The sequence below is a fragment of the Gouania willdenowi genome, unplaced genomic scaffold, assembly GCF_900634775.1.
Source record: "Gouania willdenowi unplaced genomic scaffold, fGouWil2.1 scaffold_62_arrow_ctg1, whole genome shotgun sequence".
NCBI classification, from domain to species: Eukaryota; Metazoa; Chordata; class Actinopteri; order Blenniiformes; family Gobiesocidae; genus Gouania; species Gouania willdenowi.
In genome coordinates this window covers 525,908-548,047 of record NW_021145227.1, presented here as the reverse complement: position 1 = coordinate 548,047, position 22,140 = coordinate 525,908, and the positions used below count along the sequence as shown (strand labels likewise).

At 35.4% G+C, this 22,140-nt stretch overlaps 3 long non-coding RNA genes across 4 annotated transcripts; all 3 read left to right on the top strand.

Moving 5' to 3' along the window:
* The first annotated feature begins 1,038 nt into the window (after positions 1 to 1,038).
* LOC114460711 (uncharacterized) lies at positions 1,039 to 4,591 on the top strand. 2 transcript variants are annotated; one of them, XR_003673706.1, is made up of 4 exons: positions 1,039 to 1,336; positions 2,754 to 2,992; positions 3,090 to 3,222; positions 4,496 to 4,591. It is a non-coding gene; the product is annotated as an uncharacterized LOC114460711 (long non-coding RNA). The 2 variants fall into 2 exon arrangements; XR_003673705.1 differs by lacking the exon at positions 1,039 to 1,336 and adding an exon at positions 1,552 to 2,169.
* A 1,011-nt stretch (positions 4,592 to 5,602) lies between these two features.
* On the top strand, positions 5,603 to 7,438 carry LOC114460714 (uncharacterized). Its single transcript, XR_003673709.1, has 3 exons — positions 5,603 to 5,838; positions 5,936 to 6,068; positions 7,343 to 7,438. It is a non-coding gene; the product is annotated as an uncharacterized LOC114460714 (long non-coding RNA).
* Positions 7,439 to 8,449: 1,011 nt separating this feature from the next.
* Positions 8,450 to 10,288, top strand: LOC114460713 (uncharacterized). The gene is made up of 3 exons (XR_003673708.1): positions 8,450 to 8,685; positions 8,783 to 8,915; positions 10,193 to 10,288. It is a non-coding gene; the product is annotated as an uncharacterized LOC114460713 (long non-coding RNA).
* Positions 10,289 to 22,140: the final 11,852 nt, after the last annotated feature.

Genomic DNA, 22,140 nt, shown 5'->3' with positions numbered 1-22,140 from the left:
GGGGCGCACCCCCCGCTGTGAATGGCTGTCATTAATTAGCATCTCAATGTCTAACCTGCCTGAATGAAACTAACCAACCTTTGGATGAAACCACAGACAGTGCAGAAGTAAAATCACCTGTGATTAGACAGAATCATTGGTCACTGTTAGTAAGGTCATATTTGTCTCTCCCATTTTTATTATAATAATAATACAAATATTAATTATAATATTAATGATACTAATCATTATTATTATTGCTAATATTATTTAGTGAGAACTACACATCACAATAGCAATGTATTAAGAATAAGAGAGACAGGAGGAACATATTGAAAGTAAAAAAAATAATAAAAACAAACTTTAAACTGTATTGCCCTTATCTGAATTCTATTTATCTATTCATGTCCTCAGATGATTGGTCGATGTAAAGAACAATAATTACATTAGCACAAAGCACTTATTTTTATAAGGGTAAACTATATATATATATATATATATATATATATATATATATATATATATATATATATATATATATATATAGAGAGAGAGAGAGAGAGAGAGAGAGAGAGAGAGAGAGAGAGAGAGAGAGAAATTACTCAGATAATAAAGATGTATGTTCTAATTATATAGCCCAAATGAGATTAGATTACATTAGATTATCCTTTATTTTATCCCACAGTGGAGATATTCATTAAAAAAAATCCATAAATTGCCTAATTTATTTATTCAACATTATTATTATTATTATTATTATTATTATTATTATTATTATTATTATTATTATTATTATTATTATTATTAAAAGAAAAGCAAGTGAAGCATAAAAAATTATAAATATGAAAGAGATTTATAATTATTTGTGTTGTTTAATTTAATTAAAATACCTATAAGTTAATGACAAAATGTCTAAAACATGTTCATTGTGAAAAGAATAATATATTATATGTTAAGTCCAATTACTATGTTTTACCTGCGGAAATTGTGATTTCCTACGCTGTGTAGGTCCGTGAAGGCAACACAGGTGGGGTATATGCTGTTTTGTTCTAGTGTAAGGAGTCACGGAGCAGCAGTAGCAGCAGCAGCGATGGAATTAACTTGTTTTAGTGACTTTTAAATGAGATATACGGTGGTTTTATTGGAAAGAAGAAGCTGCTGGTGTTTTACAAAGACTGGAGTGAGTGAGGACATCGTAAAGGTTGAACACGAGGCTTGTGAACTGAGTTTTATCACGGAGTCTTGTTACATTGTGCGTGGCTAAATCAGCTCACACGCTGTTAGTACTGCTGTAGTCTGAGCTGGGGATAAGTCGTTGCCTGATCTAATCTGGATGGAGAAAACACGTTTGCACCAGGTATGGAGTTTTATTTTATTTTTATTCATGCTCTGTGAGTGAAGCAGCCAAGGTGTTTTAGTCCTGCACGTAAACAAGCAGCGATACAAGCCTGTAACGTAGGATGTATTGTGTCGGCTTTAGAACTAGTTTGTGTTATTTTTTTCTGTTTGTTTGCCTTGTGTGTGAGCAAGGGTTCATTTTACAGTTGATCTTGCTGTGTTTATTAACAGAGTGGAAGTCGGACATTATTATTTTATTTCTGAGTTTATTTTACTCATTAAAGAGACAGTGATCTTTTTTTATATTTTACCTTGTGTCTGGTGTTAATCTGTGTCAAAGTCAGTTACATTTAGTGTGTGGTGTTGCTTCTGGTTGTGTTCCCATAATTCAAATTATTAAATAAAATTAGGTTAGATTTGATTAGTACGTGAGTACGCTTTAAAAAGAACTCAGAGCCCACTCATTTAAATCACATTAAGCAAAAAAGGGCTACATTTGTAATGTTATTAGAGTTTAATTTAATAAGTTACAGTATTTTGATGGGTCGGACTTTTTCAGAGTAAACAACAAGTACCATAATGCATTGCGGCGGGTGGCGTCATAGGTTACAGGCGGTTTAGCCAATGGCGTGGTGCGACAGTGTGAGGTCAGAGGGGAAAGAAAACATGGCGGATTGTGCATAATGCAGCGGCAACACGTCAGAGGAGTGGAAACGTTTTGTTTCAGCATCAACAGAACCATAAAGGAGAAAAGATGGACTATATGTAAACACTGCTAGTGAGATAGTGGTCTGGAAATACTAGCAACATGAGCAGCATCTGTTGTTATGGGATTAAACCATCTTTATTCAGGTCAGTTCTACTGTGTGTGTGTGCGTGTGCGTGTGTGGGGTTTATTTTTTAAAATTTTATTAGTTTTTTTCTTCCTCTTACAAAAAAGTTATAAGAATAATTTTTTTTTTATTAGAAGGTCAAATGTGTAAAATAATAGTAAATAAGTTTTATATTTTATTTGAGCAATTAAGTTTATATAACACTTTAAGTGCTTGTGTTTTGTTTCCCAAAGAGAGACTTATAAAAAGATGTTTTTTTTATTGTTTTATAAATAAATATCTGTGACAGGATTATTGCATTTAAAGTACAGTTATGTGATGTCTTTATTTATTTTAATTGACTAAGTTTAGAAAGTTAAATGGTGTTAAAATTTAAAGGAGGTAAATTTGAGGATAATAATAAATTAAACAGTTTAAACAATGAACTCAGGTCCTGTCCCATAATACTTCACACTTACAGTATGGGAAATATAACATAGCTATGTGGGACAAGGGTTACATATGTTTAACATGACAGGGATACCAGTAGGGACAGACAGAGGACATCAGTCTGAGGCCAGGACAAATCAGCTCTCAATCCTCTTCTTCTCTTCTTCCTTTCAGGTATCAGTTTATGGGATGGAAATGTAAGATCTGCACTTTTCAGGCATCATCCATAATCTATTTACCAGACTAGCCTTCAGGTAAAAGCAGTGATCACCAGGAACAACAGCAGCTCCAAATCCTGTCTGAGGTTAAGAAGAAGCTCAGCATTTGTGTTTAGAAGACATGACATCATCAGTCTTCAGATGAGCATCCAGGAGATGGTGGAGAGGTGGTCTTCCTTGTTTGATGTGTCTGAGGTCAGGATTTGAAACAATTCCATCTGAGGTTGAAGCTACACAAGCTCCACCCACTAATGTGGCCTCTGTGTATTTGTGTTTTCTGTTGTTTTTTAAGGTCAATGCAGAGTTCCAGCAGATCACCACAGTAAATGTTGAGGCCAAATTCATTTCAACTGCTGTCCATCTTCCAAGCTAAGAAAAGTGCTGCTGGAGCCTGACACCGTGCAAGAACTGATGCTGTTCTCCAGGTATTTGATATTACTTTTCTCTAACGCTGCTACTCTGCTATTCCTGTCATTACCATTTCTCCTTCTCCAAGACAGAATGTTGCACTGATGACTAAGTTGTACATAGGGCTGGGTGATATGGCTGGAAAATGTATCACAGTATAAATATTTTATATCAGTTGATTTCCATAATTATTGATTTACTTATTTTTACCCATTCAAAATAACAACCACAAGAAAAAAAGGCTGAATTAAAATTTTAAATGTAATCTTTACTTTTAAAAAGACATCAACACAACTATGGGAAAAAACAGAAACTATAAAATAAGTAAACTGGTTATGTACATATATATATATATAAATTAAATACATGCTTAATCACACAATGTGCAAAGTATTTAGAAAATAATAATACCTGAGGTAGAACTAACATCTGTGACATTAAACAAAGAGTAATGTCAGCATTAAACCAGCATAAAATTGTTGGGAAAAAAAACATGGCTTCAGTGCAAAGACAAGTGTTTCACCTTAGGCTTAAAGTAGAGCCCTATAAAATTCATTTATTTTATTTTACAAATTCTGTTTTTTTTTTTTTTTTTTCAGAAATGTATATAATAAATCATTCCAGGTGACAAACCATTAAACTGCTAAATCTGTTCATCTGCCTTCATCCCCCAGAATGCCTTGCAGTTCTGGGTCATGGTTTTTTTCTGGATTTTTTGGAGTTCATTGAAATGATCAGACATTTTGTGGTGAAATATATTGTTATTTTATTGCCCAGCCCTCGTTGTATATGTCAGTGTTTCCCAACCTTTTTGTCTCATGTTGCCCCCCGAGGCCTCTCTTCAGATTAGAAGAACCCCTTCATCTCTTCAATTTAGTAACCTTTCTTGTTGTATTTACATGTTAATAGCTTGAAAATGTCAACATGTACGTTTAACGCACACTTACTATCAATTTTGTGCATTCTTATTATTGTATAGCAGAGAATATATTTACCTAAATTTTTAGTAATGTGCATAACATGTTAGTAACAAATTAGTAGGATATTAAAGCCACAATATTGTTTATTTCATTAATGCAGTTTATTGTGGATTTTTATGGTGGAAAAGCTGTTGGATGAGCATGTAGTGTCTGAAATAGGCTTAAAAATGACTCAGTTTGTTAGAAATAGATTCATCAATGTTTCCAAGTACCCCCTATGTGTGTTCAAGTACCTCTAGAGGTACACGTACCCCTGGTTGGGAACCACTGGTATATGTGATGTTTTTATAATACATTCTCTCTTTAACAGAGTGGAGTTGCTGTTGAGAAAACCAGAGAATTCTTCATCCGATGTCCCATTGATCACCCTGTGGAAGATGATAATGCTTTAATCAAGGAGTTAAAGGCAAGTGCAGTTAATGACTTTGTGGGTTCTCCCTACAATGTATCTGTTAGTATGTCATTAATTCCTCTACTTATATATACTATTTTACAACAGTTAGTTCTGACCAAATGATTTGATTGGACAACAGACATTTCAAGAGTGCTGATATAAAGCAACAATGGCACCAGGATTTCTTATGGATCATATCACTCTACTGTACAACTGATGTAAATACCATTAATTATAGTTCCATCTTAGGCTACACACCACAGTACATTGTCGCTACGTTCACACTTGGGTTGCTGTTAAGTCTAAAACATATTTCTTTTTTTTAAGCGACAAACACTACTCAATATCATCATTATTACTTTGTTTGGTTGACATATTTACTACTACTTGAAATTAACAATTTTAGCTGCTGACAAAAGCAAGGTACTCAGTCAGTTCTACCGTGTGTGTGTGCGCGCGTGCGTGTGTGTGGTTTTTTTTTTTTAAATTTTATTAGTTTTTTTCTTCCTCTTACAAAAAAGTTATAAGAAGAATTTTTTTTTTTTTTATTAGAAGGTCAAATTTTTTAAAATAACACTAAATAACTTTTATATTTTATTTGAGCAATTTTTTTTATGTAACACTTTAAGTGCTTGTGTTTTGTTTCCCAAAGAGAGACTTATAAAAAGATGTATTTTTTATTGTTTTATAAATAAATATCTGACAGGATTATTGCATTTAAAGTACAGTTATGTGATGTCTTTATTTATCTTAATTGACTAAGTGTACAAAGTTAAATGGTGTTAAAATTTAAAGGAGGTAAATTTGAGGATAATAATAAATTAAACAGTTTAAACAATGAACTCAGGTCCTGTCCCATAATACTTCACACTTACAGTATGGGAAATATAACATAGCTATGTGGGACAAGGGTTACATATGTTTAACATGACAGGGATACCAGTAGGGACAGACAGAGGACATCAGTCTGAGGCCAGGACAAATCAGCTCTCAATCCTCTTCTTCTCTTCTTCCTTTCAGGTATCAGTTTATGGGATGGAAATGTAAGATCTGCACTTTTCAGGCATCATCCATAAACTATCTACCAGACTAGCCTTCAGGTAAAAGCAGTGATCACCAGGAACAACAGCAGCTCCAAATCCTGTCTGAGGTTAAGAAGAAGCTCAGCATTTGTGTTTAGAAGACATGACATCATCAGTCTTCAGATGAGCATCCAGGAGATGGTGGAGAGGTGGTCTTCCTTGTTTGATGTGTCTGAGGTCAGGATTTGAAACAATTCCATCTGAGGTTGAAGCTACACAAGCTCCACCCACTAATGTGGCCTCTGTGTATTTGTGTTTTCTGTTGTTTTTTAAGGTCAATGCAGAGTTCCAGCAGATCACCACAGTAAATGTTGAGGCCAAATTCATTTCAACTGCTGTCCATCTTCCAAGCTAAGAAAAGTGCTGCTGGAGCCTGACACCGTGCAAGAACTGATGCTGTTCTCCAGGTATTTGATATTACTTTTCTCTAACGCTGCTACTCTGCTATTCCTGTCATTACCATTTCTCCTTCTCCAAGACAGAATGTTGCACTGATGACTAAGTTGTACATAGGGCTGGGTGATATGGCTAGAAAATGTATCACATTATAAATATTTCATATCAGTTGATTTCCATAATTATTGATTTACTTATTTTTACCCATTCAAAATAACAACCACAAGAAAAAAAGGCTGAATTAAAATTTTAAATGTAATCTTTACTTTTAAAAAGACATCAACACAACTATGGGAAAAAAAAGAAACTATAAAATAAGTAAACTGGTTATGTACATATATATATATATAAATTAAATACATGCTTAATCACACAATGTGCAAAGTATTTAGAAAATAATAATAGCTGAGGTAGAACTAACATCTGTGACATTAAACAAAGAGTAATGTCAGCATTAAACCAGCATAAAATTGTTGGGAAAAAAAACATGGCTTCAGTGCAAAGACAAGTGTTTCACCTTAGGCTTAAAGTAGAGCCCTATAAAATTCATTTATTTTATTTTACAAATTCTGTTTTTTTTTTTTTTTTTTTCAGAAATGTATATAATAAATCATTCCAGGTGACAAACCATTAAACTGCTAAATCTGTTCATCTGCCTTCATCCCCCAGAATGCCTTGCAGTTCTGGGTCATGGTTTTTTTCTGGATTTTTTGGAGTTCATTGAAATGATCAGACATTTTGTGGTGAAATATATTGTTATTTTATTGCCCAGCCCTCGTTGTATATGTCAGTGTTTCCCAACCTTTTTGTCTCATGTTGCCCCCCGAGGCCTCTCTTCAGATTAGAAGAACCCCTTCATCTCTTCAATTTAGTAACCTTTCTTGTTGTATTTACATGTTAATAGCTTGAAAATGTCAACATGTACGTTTAACGCACACTTACTATCAATTTTGTGCATTCTTATTATTGTATAGCAGAGAATATATTTACCTAAATTTTTAGTAATGTGCATAACATGTTAGTAACAAATTAGTAGGATATTAAAGCCACAATATTGTTTATTTCATTAATGCAGTTTATTGTGGATTTTTATGGTGGAAAAGCTGTTGGATGAGCATGTAGTGTCTGAAATAGGCTTAAAAATGACTCAGTTTGTTAGAAATAGATTCATCAATGTTTCCAAGTACCCCCTATGTGTGTTCAAGTACCTCTAGAGGTACACGTACCCCTGGTTGGGAACCACTGGTATATGTGATGTTTTTATAATACATTCTCTCTTTAACAGAGTGGAGTTGCTGTTGAGAAAACCAGAGAATTCTTCATCCGATGTCCCATTGATCACCCTGTGGAAGATGATAATGCTTTAATCAAGGAGTTAAAGGCAAGTGCAGTTAATGACTTTGTGGGTTCTCCCTACAATGTATCTGTTAGTATGTCATTAATTCCTCTACTTATATATACTATTTTACAACAGTTAGTTCTGACCAAATGATTTGATTGGACAACAGACATTTCAAGAGTGCTGATATAAAGCAACAATGGCACCAGGATTTCTTATGGATCATATCACTCTACTGTACAACTGATGTAAATACCATTAATTATAGTTCCATCTTAGGCTACACACCACAGTACATTGTCGCTACGTTCACACTTGGGTTGCTGTTAAGTCTAAAACATATTTCTTTTTTTTAAGCGACAAACACTACTCAATATCATCATTATTACTTTGTTTGGTTGACATATTTACTACTACTTGAAATTAACAATTTTAGCTGCTGACAAAAGCAAGGTACTCAGTCAGTTCTACCGTGTGTGTGTGCGCGCGTGCGTGTGTGTGGTTTTTTTTTTTTAAATTTTATTAGTTTTTTTCTTCCTCTTACAAAAAAGTTATAAGAAGAATTTTTTTTTTTTTTATTAGAAGGTCAAATTTTTTAAAATAACACTAAATAACTTTTATATTTTATTTGAGCAATTTTTTTTATGTAACACTTTAAGTGCTTGTGTTTTGTTTCCCAAAGAGAGACTTATAAAAAGATGTATTTTTTATTGTTTTATAAATAAATATCTGACAGGATTATTGCATTTAAAGTACAGTTATGTGATGTCTTTATTTATCTTAATTGACTAAGTGTACAAAGTTAAATGGTGTTAAAATTTAAAGGAGGTAAATTTGAGGATAATAATAAATTAAACAGTTTAAACAATGAACTCAGGTCCTGTCCCATAATACTTCACACTTACAGTATGGGAAATATAACATAGCTATGTGGGACAAGGGTTACATATGTTTAACATGACAGGGATACCAGTAGGGACAGACAGAGGACATCAGTCTGAGGCCAGGACAAATCAGCTCTCAATCCTCTTCTTCTCTTCTTCCTTTCAGGTATCAGTTTATGGGATGGAAATGTAAGATCTGCACTTTTCAGGCATCATCCATAAACTATCTACCAGACTAGCCTTCAGGTAAAAGCAGTGATCACCAGGAACAACAGCAGCTCCAAATCCTGTCTGAGGTTAAGAAGAAGCTCAGCATTTGTGTTTAGAAGACATGACATCATCAGTCTTCAGATGAGCATCCAGGAGATGGTGGAGAGGTGGTCTTCCTTGTTTGATGTGTCTGAGGTCAGGATTTGAAACAATTCCATCTGAGGTTGAAGCTACACAAGCTCCACCCACTAATGTGGCCTCTGTGTATTTGTGTTTTCTGTTGTTTTTTAAGGTCAATGCAGAGTTCCAGCAGATCACCACAGTAAATGTTGAGGCCAAATTCATTTCAACTGCTGTCCATCTTCCAAGCTAAGAAAAGTGCTGCTGGAGCCTGACACCGTGCAAGAACTGATGCTGTTCTCCAGGTATTTGATATTACTTTTCTCTAACGCTGCTACTCTGCTATTCCTGTCATTACCATTTCTCCTTCTCCAAGACAGAATGTTGCACTGATGACTAAGTTGTACATAGGGCTGGGTGATATGGCTAGAAAATGTATCACATTATAAATATTTCATATCAGTTGATTTCCATAATTATTGATTTACTTATTTTTACCCATTCAAAATAACAACCACAAGAAAAAAAGGCTGAATTAAAATTTTAAATGTAATCTTTACTTTTAAAAAGACATCAACACAACTATGGGAAAAAACAGAAACTATAAAATAAGTAAACTGGTTATGTACATATATATATATATATAAATTAAATACATGCTTAATCACACAATGTGCAAAGTATTTAGAAAATAATAATAGCTGAGGTAGAACTAACATCTGTGACATTAAACAAAGAGTAATGTCAGCATTAAACCAGCATAAAATTGTTGGGAAAAAAAACATGGCTTCAGTGCAAAGACAAGTGTTTCACCTTAGGCTTAAAGTAGAGCCCTATAAAATTCATTTATTTTATTTTACAAATTCTGTTTTTTTTTTTTTTTTTTTTTGAAATGTATATAATAAATCATTCCAGGTGACAAACCATTAAACTGCTAAATCTGTTCATCTGCCTTCATCCCCCAGAATGCCTTGCAGTTCTGGGTCATGGTTTTTTTCTGGATTTTTTTGGAGTTCATTGAAATGATCAGACATTTTGTGGTGAAATATATTGTTATTTTATTGCCCAGCCCTCGTTGTATATGTCAGTGTTTCCCAACCTTTTTGTCTCATGTTGCCCCCCGAGGCCTCTCTTCAGATTAGAAGAACCCCTTCATCTCTTCAATTTAGTAACCTTTCTTGTTGTATTTACATGTTAATAGCTTGAAAATGTCAACATGTACGTTTAACGCACACTTACTATCAATTTTGTGCATTCTAAATATTGTATAGCAGAGAATATATTTACCTAAATTTTTAGTAATGTGCATAACATGTTAGTAACAAATTAGTAGGATATTAAAGCCACAATATTGTTAATTTCATTAATGCAGTTTATTGTGGATTTTTATGGTGGAAAAGCTGTTGGATGAGCATGTAGTGTCTGAAATAGGCTTAAAAATGACTCAGTTTGTTAGAAATAGATTCATCAATGTTTCCAAGTACCCCCTATGTGTGTTCAAGTACCTCTAGAGGTACACGTACCCCTGGTTGGGAACCACTGGTATATGTGATGTTTTTATAATACATTTTCTCTTTAACAGAGTGGAGTTGCTGTTGAGAAAACCAGAGAATTCTTCATCCGATGTCCCATTGATCACCCTGTGGAAGATGATAATGCTTTAATCAAGGAGTTAAAGGCAAGTGCAGTTAATGACTTTGTGGGTTCTCCCTACAATGTATCTGTTAGTATGTCATTAATTCCTCTACTTATATATGCTATTTTACAACAGTTAGTTCTGACCAAATGATTTGATTGGACAACAGACATTTCAAGAGTGCTGATATAAAGCAACAATGGCACCAGGATTTCTTATGGATCATATCACTCTACTGTACAACTGATGTAAATACCATTAATTATAGTTCCATCTTAGGCTACATGCCACAGTATATTGTCACTACGTTCACACTTGGGTTGCTGTTAAGTCTAAAACATATTTCTTTTTTTTAAGCCACAAACACTACTCAATATCATCATTATTACTTTGTTTGGTTGACATATTTACTACTACTTGAAATTAATAATTTTAGCTGCTGACAAAAGCAAGGTACTCACTAGATAAAATTAATTGCATATTTGTTTGTTGACATTCAGATTTGTTGTGGGTCAAAAAAGTGAACCTCAGTCTAGTTAAAGCAATACAATGACTATACAATGTTTGGAAAACTAATGTGTTTAGTATGTTTGTAATGTTTTAGTTTTTCCAATACTTATTGTGTTGTGGACATCCTGCCTGGCCTCTCTAAATTGTTTCTTTTATATTGTCAGCAGAATGTTGATGGGTCTGCCATTAAAGTGGAAGAAGACTTGGCAGCTGAAGTGATGGTGATACACCAGCTCCAGGATGGGAGTGGACAATCAGCGATGTTGGGATCATCATTGAAGGTTCAGCTGTTCTTGGTCATCTTGGGGATCTCAGCAGAGCTTGTTTCTACCTGCTAGGACTGACTTATGCCTTGGATCTGAAGTACCCAAAAACTCTGAAATACATTTTTGAAGTATTTCAAAAGATGCTTGTGGAAGTGGATGCAGGAAACCTTTCAACAAAGGTGGTAAGACTAAAAACAGCTTGTTCCTGTATTTGTGGGGAAGCTGGTCAGATGAGTATAGCTGTGACTTATTCATAACTGAACAGTATGTAACTGTTCACTGTTAATGAGGTCCTGTACTAAGTCATGAACATTTTATGGCCCTGTGCCTTTAGATGTTTCCAAGGTGTGGTTTCTCATTTCTCAAGGAAAGTGGTTTTAAAAACTGTTTTACCAAAGTGCTTTAATGTTGTGCTTTTAGAGGAGAAAGTATTTCCTGAGGTTTTTAAGGCTCTTTTACATGTTGCATTAATATCCATTTTCTCAGTTTTTCAATAAAGTTTTGAAATTCCATATAACTGTGTTTTATCAATTGATATTTTTAATTTTAAAGTTACCATTGACATTAAAATCACGATAGCAGTTTATTAAGAATAACAGAGACAAGAGGAACATATTGAACATACTATTGAAAGTAGAGCTTTATTTAAAAAAAAAAAAAAAAAAAAACAAACTTTACACTGTGTTGCCCTTGTCTGGATTCTATATCTATTCGTTTCCTCAGATCTGTCGATGTAAAATACAATAATTGCTTTGATGCACAAAGCATTTTGTAGTTTTATAAAGGTAAGCTATATATATATTAGAGAAATTACTGAGATAATAAAGATGTGACTGTTCTAATTATATAGCCCAAAGCTAGAAACATAAGGAGTTTTTGATTACATTACATTAGATTATCGTTTGTTATCCCACAGTGGGGATATTCATTAAAAAAAATCCATAAATTACCAAATTTATTTATTCAACCTCATATTTATTTATACTTTGTCTGCACATGCTGTCAAAAGTCAATACTATATGGAGTGCAATATTTTTGCAACCACAATGCCTCTTATTATTGCAATTAATGAAATGAATTTATTTTATTGTGTAATTGTGACCATCACCAGACAAAGAAAAGAATCACTTTATTTAAGGAATTTGTTTTGTTATTGAAACCGACCCCTACAAATAAACTGTGGCCCATAAGCACTGTGTCTTTCTCCATCTCTCTGTCTAATCACCTCTGGTTGTCATGCATGGTAAATATTATCTACAAATAGTAAGATGATTGATCAATATAAAAAAAAAAGTGAGGTAAGTTGATGCTATCCTATAACAAGGATTCCCAGTTTGTGAAAGCTGCAAGTGAAATGTTTTCAAGATTTGTTGTAAAGATATTGTTTAATAGTTGATTTTTTTTTTTCTATTTAAAAAAATATTTATAGTTTTTATTTTTTCCCTTTTATTTACTTTTATAATGGTACCCAATGTTTTTAATCCCTAACTTTTTAATGTGTAATCCTGTCTAAAATCAGTTACTCTACAGTGCATAAAATCAGCAATAGCATGTAAATAAAAAATAAGTTGATTAAAAAATGCATTTAATAAAACTACAGATATGGTTTACATGTTTATAAAAAACAATTTTTGTGACACCTAACTTCTTTGCATTTTTAATGTCAGTCAATGTGTTCTCGTAATGTTATTAGAGTTTAATCAAATGACAAGCAGCAGTTTCATGGAGCGGACAATTTCAGAGTAGACAACAAGTACCAAAATGCATTGCGGCGGGCGGTGTCATAGGTTACAGGCGGTTTAGCCAATGGCGTGGTGAGACAGTGTGAGGTCAGAGGGGAAAGAAAACATGGCGGATTGTAGCAGACAGCAATTTTGAAATTCCATGTAACTCTGTTTTACCAATTTATATTTTTAATTTTAAAGTTACCATTGACATTAAAATCAACTGACATTTTCAAGTATTTAAATTATATACACACATTATATACACACATTAGCTAGCTAACATTAGCTTTGCGCTAACATTATCATTGCGCTAGCGTTAGCATTACGCTAGCATTAGCATTGCGTTAGCGTTAGCATTGTGTTAGCGTTAGCATTGCACTAGCATTAGCATTGCGCTAGCATTAGCATTGCGTTAGCATTAGCATTGCGCTAGCATTGGCATTGCGCTAGCATTAGCATTGCGCTAGCATTAGCATTGCGCTAGCATTAGCATTGCGCTAAAATTAGCATGGCGCTAACATTAGCATTGCGCTAACATTAACATTGCGCTAACATTAACATTACGTTAACATTAGTATTGCGCTAACGTTAGCATTGCGCTAATGTTAGCATTGCATTAACGTTAGCATTGCGCTAACATTAACATTGCGCTAGCGTTAGCAGTGTGCTAGTATTAGAATTACGCTAATGTTAGCATTGCGCTAGCATTAGCATTGCGCTAATGTTAGCATTGCGCTAGCGTTAGCATTGCGCTAGCGTTAGCATTGCGCTAGCGTTAGCATTGTGCTAGCGTTAGCATTATGCTAGCATTAGTATTGCGCTAGCATTAGCATTGCGCTAGTGTTAGCATTGCGCTAGCATTAGCATTGCACTAGCATTAGCATTGCGCTAGAATTGCGCTAGCATTAGCATTACGTTAGCATTGTGCTAGCATTAGCATTGCGCTGATATTACGCTAGCATTAGCATTGCGCTAGCATTAGCATTGCGCTAGCATTAGCATTGCGCTGGCATTGTGCTAGCATTAGCATTGCACTAGCATTAGCACTGTGCTGGCATTAGCATTGCGCTAGCATTAGTATTGTGCTAGCTTTAGCATTGTCCTAACATTAGCATTAACCTACCATTAGCATTAACCTAGCATTAACATTAACCTAGTATTAGCAATAACCTAGCAATAGCCTAGCATTAGCAAAAGCCTTGTATCACCATTACCCTAGCATTAGCATTACACTATCATTAACATTAGCCCAGTAAACAGTAAAACCATTAAACCCATTATAACCAGTATCACCAGTTAGAAGTCCAGTTTATACAGTAGTATGTGTACAAACCCCAGTATGAAGGGAAAAAGCAGTGTAACCAGTTAGAAGTTCAGTTTAGACAGCAGTATGTGTGAAAATCCCAGTTTGAAGGGGAAAACCAGTGAAACCAGTTAGAAGTCCAGTTCACACAGTAGTGTGTTTAAAAATCCCAGTATGAGCTGAAAGTGAACAAACAGCTGAACGTGTCAAAGTTTGAATGGTGGAAATCCGTTGGAAAATGGCTGAGCTGTGAAAGAACTAAATTCTGAGTCTGAATGAGAACCTGCAAACTCCACACTAAAGGGAAATTGATGATGAAGAGGATGAGTGATGATGAAGATCTGAATTTTGGACACATTTCAAAGTTTGAATGATGAAAATCGGTTGAAAAATGGCTGAGTAATTAACAATTTAAGTTTTGAATGTGAATTGAGAACCTGCAAACCCCACACTAAAGGAAAATTGATGATGAAGAGGATGGGTGATAATGAAGATCTGAATTTTTGACACATTTCAACATTTGAATGGTGAAAATTGGTTAATAAATGGCCAAGTTATTAACAATTTAAGTTTTAGGATGAAAAGGAGAACCTGCAAACTCCACACTAAAGGTAAATTGATGATGAAGAGGATGGGGGATGATGAAGAGGTGAATTTTTGACACAATTCAAAGTTTGAATGGTGAAAATTGGTTAATAAATGGCCAAACAGTTAAAGTTTAAAGTTGTAGGTGAGAAATGAGAACCTGCAAACCCCACACTAAAGGGAAATTGATGATGAAGAGGATGGGGGATGATGAAGAGCAGAATTTTTGACACATTTCAAAGTTTGAATGGTGAAAATTGGTTAATAAATGGCTGAGTAATTAACAATTTAAGTTTTAAGTTGGAAATGAGAACCTGCAAACTCCACACTGAAGGTGAATTTGTGATGAAGAGGATGAGTGATGATGAAGATCTGAATTTTTGACACATTTCAACATTTGAATGGTGAAAATTGGTTAATAAATGGCCAAGTTATTAACAATTTAAGTTTTAAGTTGGAAAGGAGAACCTGCAAACTCCACACTAAAGTAAAATTGATGATGAAGAGGATGAGTGATGATGAAGAGCTGAATTTTTGACAAATTTCAACATTTGAACGGTGAAAATTGGTCGAGAAATGGCCAAACAGTTAAAGTTTAAAGTTGTAGGTGAGAAATGAGAACCTGCAAACCCCACACTAAAGGAAAATTGATGATGAAGAGGATGAGTGATGATGAAGATCTGAATTTTTGACAAATTTCAACATTTGAATGGTGAAAATTGGTTAATAAATGGCCAAGTTATTAACAATTTAAGTTTTTGGATGAAAAGGAGAACCTGCAAACTCCACACTAAAGGAAATTTCATGATGAAGAGGATGGGTGATGATGAAGAACTGAATTTTTGACACATTTCAAAGTTTGAATGGTGAAAATCGGTTGAAAAATGGCTGAGTAATTAACAATTTAAGTTTTAATGGTGAAAGGAGAACCTGCAAACTCCACACTAAAGTAAAATTGATGATGAAGATGATGAGTGATGATGAAGATCTGAATTTTTGACACATTTCAACATTTGAATGGTGAAAATTGGTTAATAAATGGCCAAGTTATTAACAATTTAAGTTTTAGGATGAAAAGGAGAACCTGCAAACTCCACACTAAAGGTAAATTGATGATGAAGAGGATGGGGGATGATGAAGAGGTGAATTTTTGACACAATTCAAAGTTTGAATGGTGAAAATTGGTTAATAAATGGCCAAACAGTTAAAGTTTAAAGTTGTAGGTGAGAAATGAGAACCTGCAAACCCCACACTAAAGGGAAATTGATGATGAAGAGGATGGGGGATGATGAAGAGCAGAATTTTTGACACATTTCAAAGTTTGAATGGTGAAAATTGGTTAATAAATGGCTGAGTAATTAACAATTTAAGTTTTAAGTTGGAAATGAGAACCTGCAAACTCCACACTGAAGGTGAATTTGTGATGAAGAGGATGAGTGATGATGAAGATCTGAATTTTTGACACATTTCAACATTTGAATGGTGAAAATTGGTTAATAAATGGCCAAGTTATTAACAATTTAAGTTTTAAGTTGGAAAGGAGAACCTGCAAACTCCACACTAAAGTAAAATTGATGATGAAGAGGATGAGTGATGATGAAGAGCTGAATTTTTGACAAATTTCAACATTTGAACGGTGAAAATTGGTCGAGAAATGGCCAAACAGTTAAAGTTTAAAGTTGTAGGTGAGAAATGAGAACCTGCAAACCCCACACTAAAGGAAAATTGATGATGAAGAGGATGAGTGATGATGAAGATCTGAATTTTTGACACATTTCAACATTTGAATGGTGAAAATTGGTTAATAAATGGCCAAGTTATTAACAATTTAAGTTTTAGGATGAAAAGGAGAACCTGCAAACTCCACACTAAAGGAAAATTGATGATGAAGAGGATAAGTGATGATGAAGAGCTGAATTTATGACACATTTCAAAGTTTGAATGATGAAAATCGGTTGAAAAATGGCTGAGTAATTAACAATTTAAGTTTTGAATGTGAAAGGAGAACCTGCAAACCCCACACTAAAGGAGTATTGGTGATGAAGACGATGGGTGATGAAGAGGAAGAGTGATGATGAAGGTTTGACTGGTTGAAATCAGTTAAAACCAGTCAAAAACCCTGTAAATTCCCCATTGAGAAGCAGTTTTGGGCTCTCAGAGGCCTTGTTGCCATGGTTACGCCATTCATTTCAATGGGAGACTCCTGTTTTTTGGTGAAATTTTCCTAAGTGTTTTTGAAAAATCTCAGGTTTCAATTCATTTCAATGGGCCTAAAAATGGCACTTTTTTGCGATTTTTTCTGCGAATTTTTAACGAATCGCTTATAAAAGTCATAGCACTCGATTCCCGACCGGGACGCACGTTTTGATGTAACTTTTGTGTGGGTTTTCTCAAAACTCTGGGACTAGTTACGCGCCAAACTTTTGGCGGAAGATGAATAATTATTATTATAAGAGACACACGGGAGAACAATAGTGGCTCGAGGCTTCGCCTCGAGCCACTCACTGCACTCCATGTAATGGAGTGTAGTGAGTGGCTCGATGCGATGCCACGAGCCCCTAACTAGACAATTTCCGCGGAAATCGTGGGAGGGGCTCGTGGGCGGTTGCCGGTTCGAAAGGTTCAAAAATGGCCAAACAGTTGAATTTTTAAGTTTTAGGTGTAAAATGAGAACCTGCAAACTACACACAAGAAGAGGATTAGTGATGAAGAAGAGGAGGGATGATGAAGAGCTGAAATTTTGAAACAATTCAAAGTTTGAATGGTGGAAATCGGTTAAAAAATGGCTAAGTAATTAACAATTTAAGTTTTGAGTTGAAAAGGAGAACATGCAAACCCCACAATAAAGGGAAATTAGTGATGATGAAGAGAGGGGATGATGAAGAGCTGAATTTTTGACACATTTCAACGTTTGAATGGTGAAAATTGGTTAATAAATGGCTAAGTTATGAACAATTTAAGTTTTAGGTTGGAAAGGAGAACCTGCAAACTCCACAATAAAGGGAAATTGGTAATGAAGAGGATGGGTAATAACGAAGAGCTGAATTTTTGACACATTTCAAAGTTTGAATGGTGGAAATTGGTTGTAAAATGGCTAAGTAATTAACAATTTAAGTTTTAAGTTGGAAAGGAGAACCTGCAAACTCCACAATAAAGGAAAACTGATGATGAAGAGGATGGGTGATGAAGAGGAAGAGTGGTGATGAAGAGTTGAATGGGTGAAATCAGTTGAAACCACTCAGAGAACCTGTAAACTCCTCAGAGAGAAAATGTTGATTATTTATTGATTTTTTTAAAAATCCCCATTCATTTCCTATGGGGAAATTTGATCGCAGTTTTTTGCGATTTATTTTGCGAAAAATTCACGAATCGCTTAGCAAAGTCATAGCACGCGATGCCCGGCCAAGCCGGACGTTTTGATGTATAATTTGCGTGGGTTGTCTCAACGCCCTGGAAGGAGTTAACCGCCAAACTTTTCATTAGTGGGGCGGTAAAGAGAACACTAGACAATTTCCGCGGAAATCGTGGGAGGGGCTCGTGGGCGGTTGCCGGTTCGAAAGGTTCAAAAATGGCCAAACAGTTACAGTTTTAAGTTTTATGTGTTTAGCTCTGCACTAGCGTTAGCATTGCGCTAGCATTAGCATTGCACTAGCATTAGCATTGCGCTAGCATTAACATTGCGCTAAAATTAGCATTGCGCTAACATTAGCATTGCGCTAACATTAACATTGCGCTAACATTAACATTACGCTAACGTTAGCATTGCGCTAACATTAGCATTGCGCTAGCGTTAGCATTGCGCTAGCGTTAGCATTGCGCTAGTATTAGCATTGCGCTAACGTTAGCATTGCGCTAGCATTAGCATAGCGCTCACGTTAGCATTGCGCTAACGTTAGCATTTTGCTAGCATTAGCATTACGCTAACGTTAGCATTGCGCTAGCATTAGCATTACGCTAACGTTAGCATTGCACTAATGTTAGCATAGCGCAAACGTTAACATTGTGCTAACGTTAGCATTGCGCTAATGTTAGCTTTGCGCTAACGTTAGCATTGCGCTAACATTAGCATTGCGCTAACGTTAGCATTGCGCTAGCGTTAGCATTGCGCTAGCGTTAGCATTGCGCCAGCGTTAGCATTGCGCTAACGTTAGCATTGCGCTAACGTTAGCATAGCGCTCACGTTAGCATTGCACTAACGTTAGCATTGCGCTAGCGTTAGCATAGCGCTAACGTTAGCATTGCGCTAGCGTTAGCATTGCGCTAGCATTAGCATTGTGCTAGCATTAGCATTACGTTAGCATTGTGCTAGCATTAGCATTGCGCTAGCATTAGCATTACGTTAGCATTGTGCTAGCATTAGCATTGCGCTAGCATTAGCTTTGCGCTAGCATTAGCATTGCGCTAGCATTAGCATTGCGCTAGCATTAGCATTGCGCTGATATTGCGTTAGCATTAGCATTGCGCTAGCATTAGCATTGCGCTGATATTGCGTTAGCATTAGCATTGCGCTAGCATTAGCATTGCGCTTGCATTAGCATTGCGCTGGCATTGTGCTAGCATTAGCATTGCACTAGCATTAGCACTGTGCTGGCATTAGCTTTGCGCTAGCATTAGTATTGTGCTAGCTTTAGCATTGTCCTAACATTAGCATTAACCTAGCATTAGCATTAACCTAGCATTAACATTAACCTAGTATTAGCAATAAACTAGCATTAGCAATAGCCTTGTATTACCATTACCCTAGCATTAGCATTACACTATCATTAACATTAGCCCAGTAAACAGTAAAACCATTAAACCCAGTATAACCAGTACCACCAGTTAGAAGTCCAGTTTATACAGTAGTATGTGTACAAACCCCAGTATGAAGGGAAAAAGCAGTGTAACCAGTTAGAAGTTCAGTTTAGACAGCAGTATGTGTCAAAATCCCAGTTTGAAGGGGAAAACCAGTGAAACCAGTGAGAAGTCCAGTTCACACAGTAGTGTGTTTAAAAATCCCAGTATGAGCTGAAAGTGAACAAACAGCTGAACATGTCAAAGTTTGAATGGTGGAAATCCGTTGGAAAATGGCTGAGCTGTGAAAGAACTAAGTTCTGAGTCTGAATGAGAACCTGCAAACTCCACACTAAAGGAAATTTGATGATGAAGAGGATGGTTGATGATGAAGATCTGAATTTTTGACAAATTTCAACATTTGAATGGTGAAAATTGGTTGAAAAATGGCTGAGTAATTAACAATTTAAGTTTTAATGGTGAAAGGAGAACCTGCAAACTCCACACTAAAGGAAAATTGGTGATGAAGAGGATGGTTGATGATGAAGATCTGATTTTTTGACACATTTCAACATTTGAATGGTGAAAATTGGTTAATAAATGGCCAAGTTATTAACAATTTAAGTTTTAAGTTAGAAAGGAGAACCTGCAAACTCCACAGTAAAGGTGAATTTGTGATGAAAATGATTGGTGATGATGAAGATCTGAATTTTTGACACATTTCAACATTTAAATGGTGAAATTTGGTTAATAAATGGCCAAGTTATTAACAATTTAAGTTTTAATGGTGAAAGGAGAACCTGCAAACTCCACACTAAAGTAAAATTGATGATGAAGAAGATGAGTGATGATGAAGATCTGAATTTTTGACACATTTCAACATTTGAATGATGAAAATTGGTTAATAAATGGCCAAGTTATTAACAATTTAAGTTTTAAATTGGAAAGGAGAACCTGCAAACTCCACACTAAAGTAAAATTGATGATGAAGAAGATGAGTGATGATGAAGAGCTGAATTTATGACACATTTCAAAGTTTAAATGGTGAAAATTGGTTGACAAATGGCCAAGTTATTAACAATTTAAGTTGTAGGTGGGAAATGAGAACCTGCAAACTCCACAGTAAAGGTGAATTTGTGATGAAAATGATTGGTGATGATGAAGATCTGAATTTTTGACACATTTCAACATTTGAATGGTGAAAATTGGTTAATAAATGGCCAAACAGTTAAAGTTTAAAGTTGTAGGTGAGAAATGAGAACCTGCAAACTCCACACTAAAGTAAAATTGATGATGAAGAGGATGGTTGATGATGAAGATCTGAATTTATGACACATTTCAACATTTGAATGGTGAAAATTGGTTAATAAATGGCCAAGTTATTAACAATTTAAGTTTTAAGTTGGAAAGGAGAACCTGCAAACTCCACACTAAAGGAAATGTCATGATGAAGGGGAAGGGTGATGATAAAAAGTGGAATTTTTGACACATTTCAAAGTTTAAATGGTGAAAATTGGTTGAAAAATGGCTGAGTAATCAACAATTTAAGTTTTGAATGTGAATTGAGAACCTGCAAACTCCACACTAAAGGAAATTTCATGATGAAGAGGATGAGTGATGATGAAGATCTGAATTTTTGACACATTTCAACATTTGAATGGTGGAAATTGGTTAATAAATGGCCAAGTTATTAACAATTTAAGTTTTAAGTTGGAAAGGAGAACCTGCAAACTCCACACTAAAGTAAAATTGATGATGAAGAGGATGAGGGATGATGAAGATCTGAATTTTTGACACATTTCAACATTTGAATGGTGAAAATTGGTTAATAAATGGCCAAGTTATTAACAATTTAAGTTTTGAATGTCAACTGAGAACCTGCAAACTCCACACTAAAGGAGTATTGGTGATGAAGACGATGGGTGATGAAGAGGAAGAGTGATGATGAAGGTTTGACTGGTTGAAATCAGTTGAAACCAGTCAGAAACCCTGTAAATTCCCCATTTAGAAGCAGTTTTGGGCTGTCAGAGGCCTTGTTGCCATGGTTACGCCATTCATTTCAATGGGAGACGGCTGTTTTTTGGTGAAATTTTTCTAAGTCTTTTTGAAAATTCTCATTCCCCATTCATTTCAATGGGCCTTAAAGTCGCACTTTTTTGCGATTTTTTCTGCGAATTTTTAACGAATCGCTTATAAAAGTCATAGCACGCGTGTCCCGACCGGGACGCACGTTTTGATGTAACTTTTGTGTGGGTTTTCGCAAAACTCTGGGACTAGTTACGCGCCAAACTTTAGGCGGAAGATGGAGAATAATAAGAGACACGCGGGAGAACTATAGTGGCTCGAGGCTTCGCCTCGAGCCACTCACTGCACTCCATGTAATGGAGTGCAGTGAGTGGCTCGATGCGATGCCACGAGCCCCTAACTAGACAATTTCCGCGGAAATCGTGGGAGGGGCTCGTGGGCGGTTGCCGGTTCGAAAGGTTCAAAAATGGCCAAACAGTTATAGTTTTAAGTTTTAGGTGTTTTTCCTTGCGTTAGCATTAGCATTAGCATTGCGCTAGCATTAGCATTGCGTTAGCATTGGCATTGTGTTAGCATTGCGCTAGCATTAGCATTGCGCTAGCATTAGCATTGCGCTAGCATTAGCATTGCGCTAGCATTAGCATTGCACTAACATTAGCATTGCGCTAGCATTGGCATTGTGCTAGCATTAGCATTGTGCTAGCA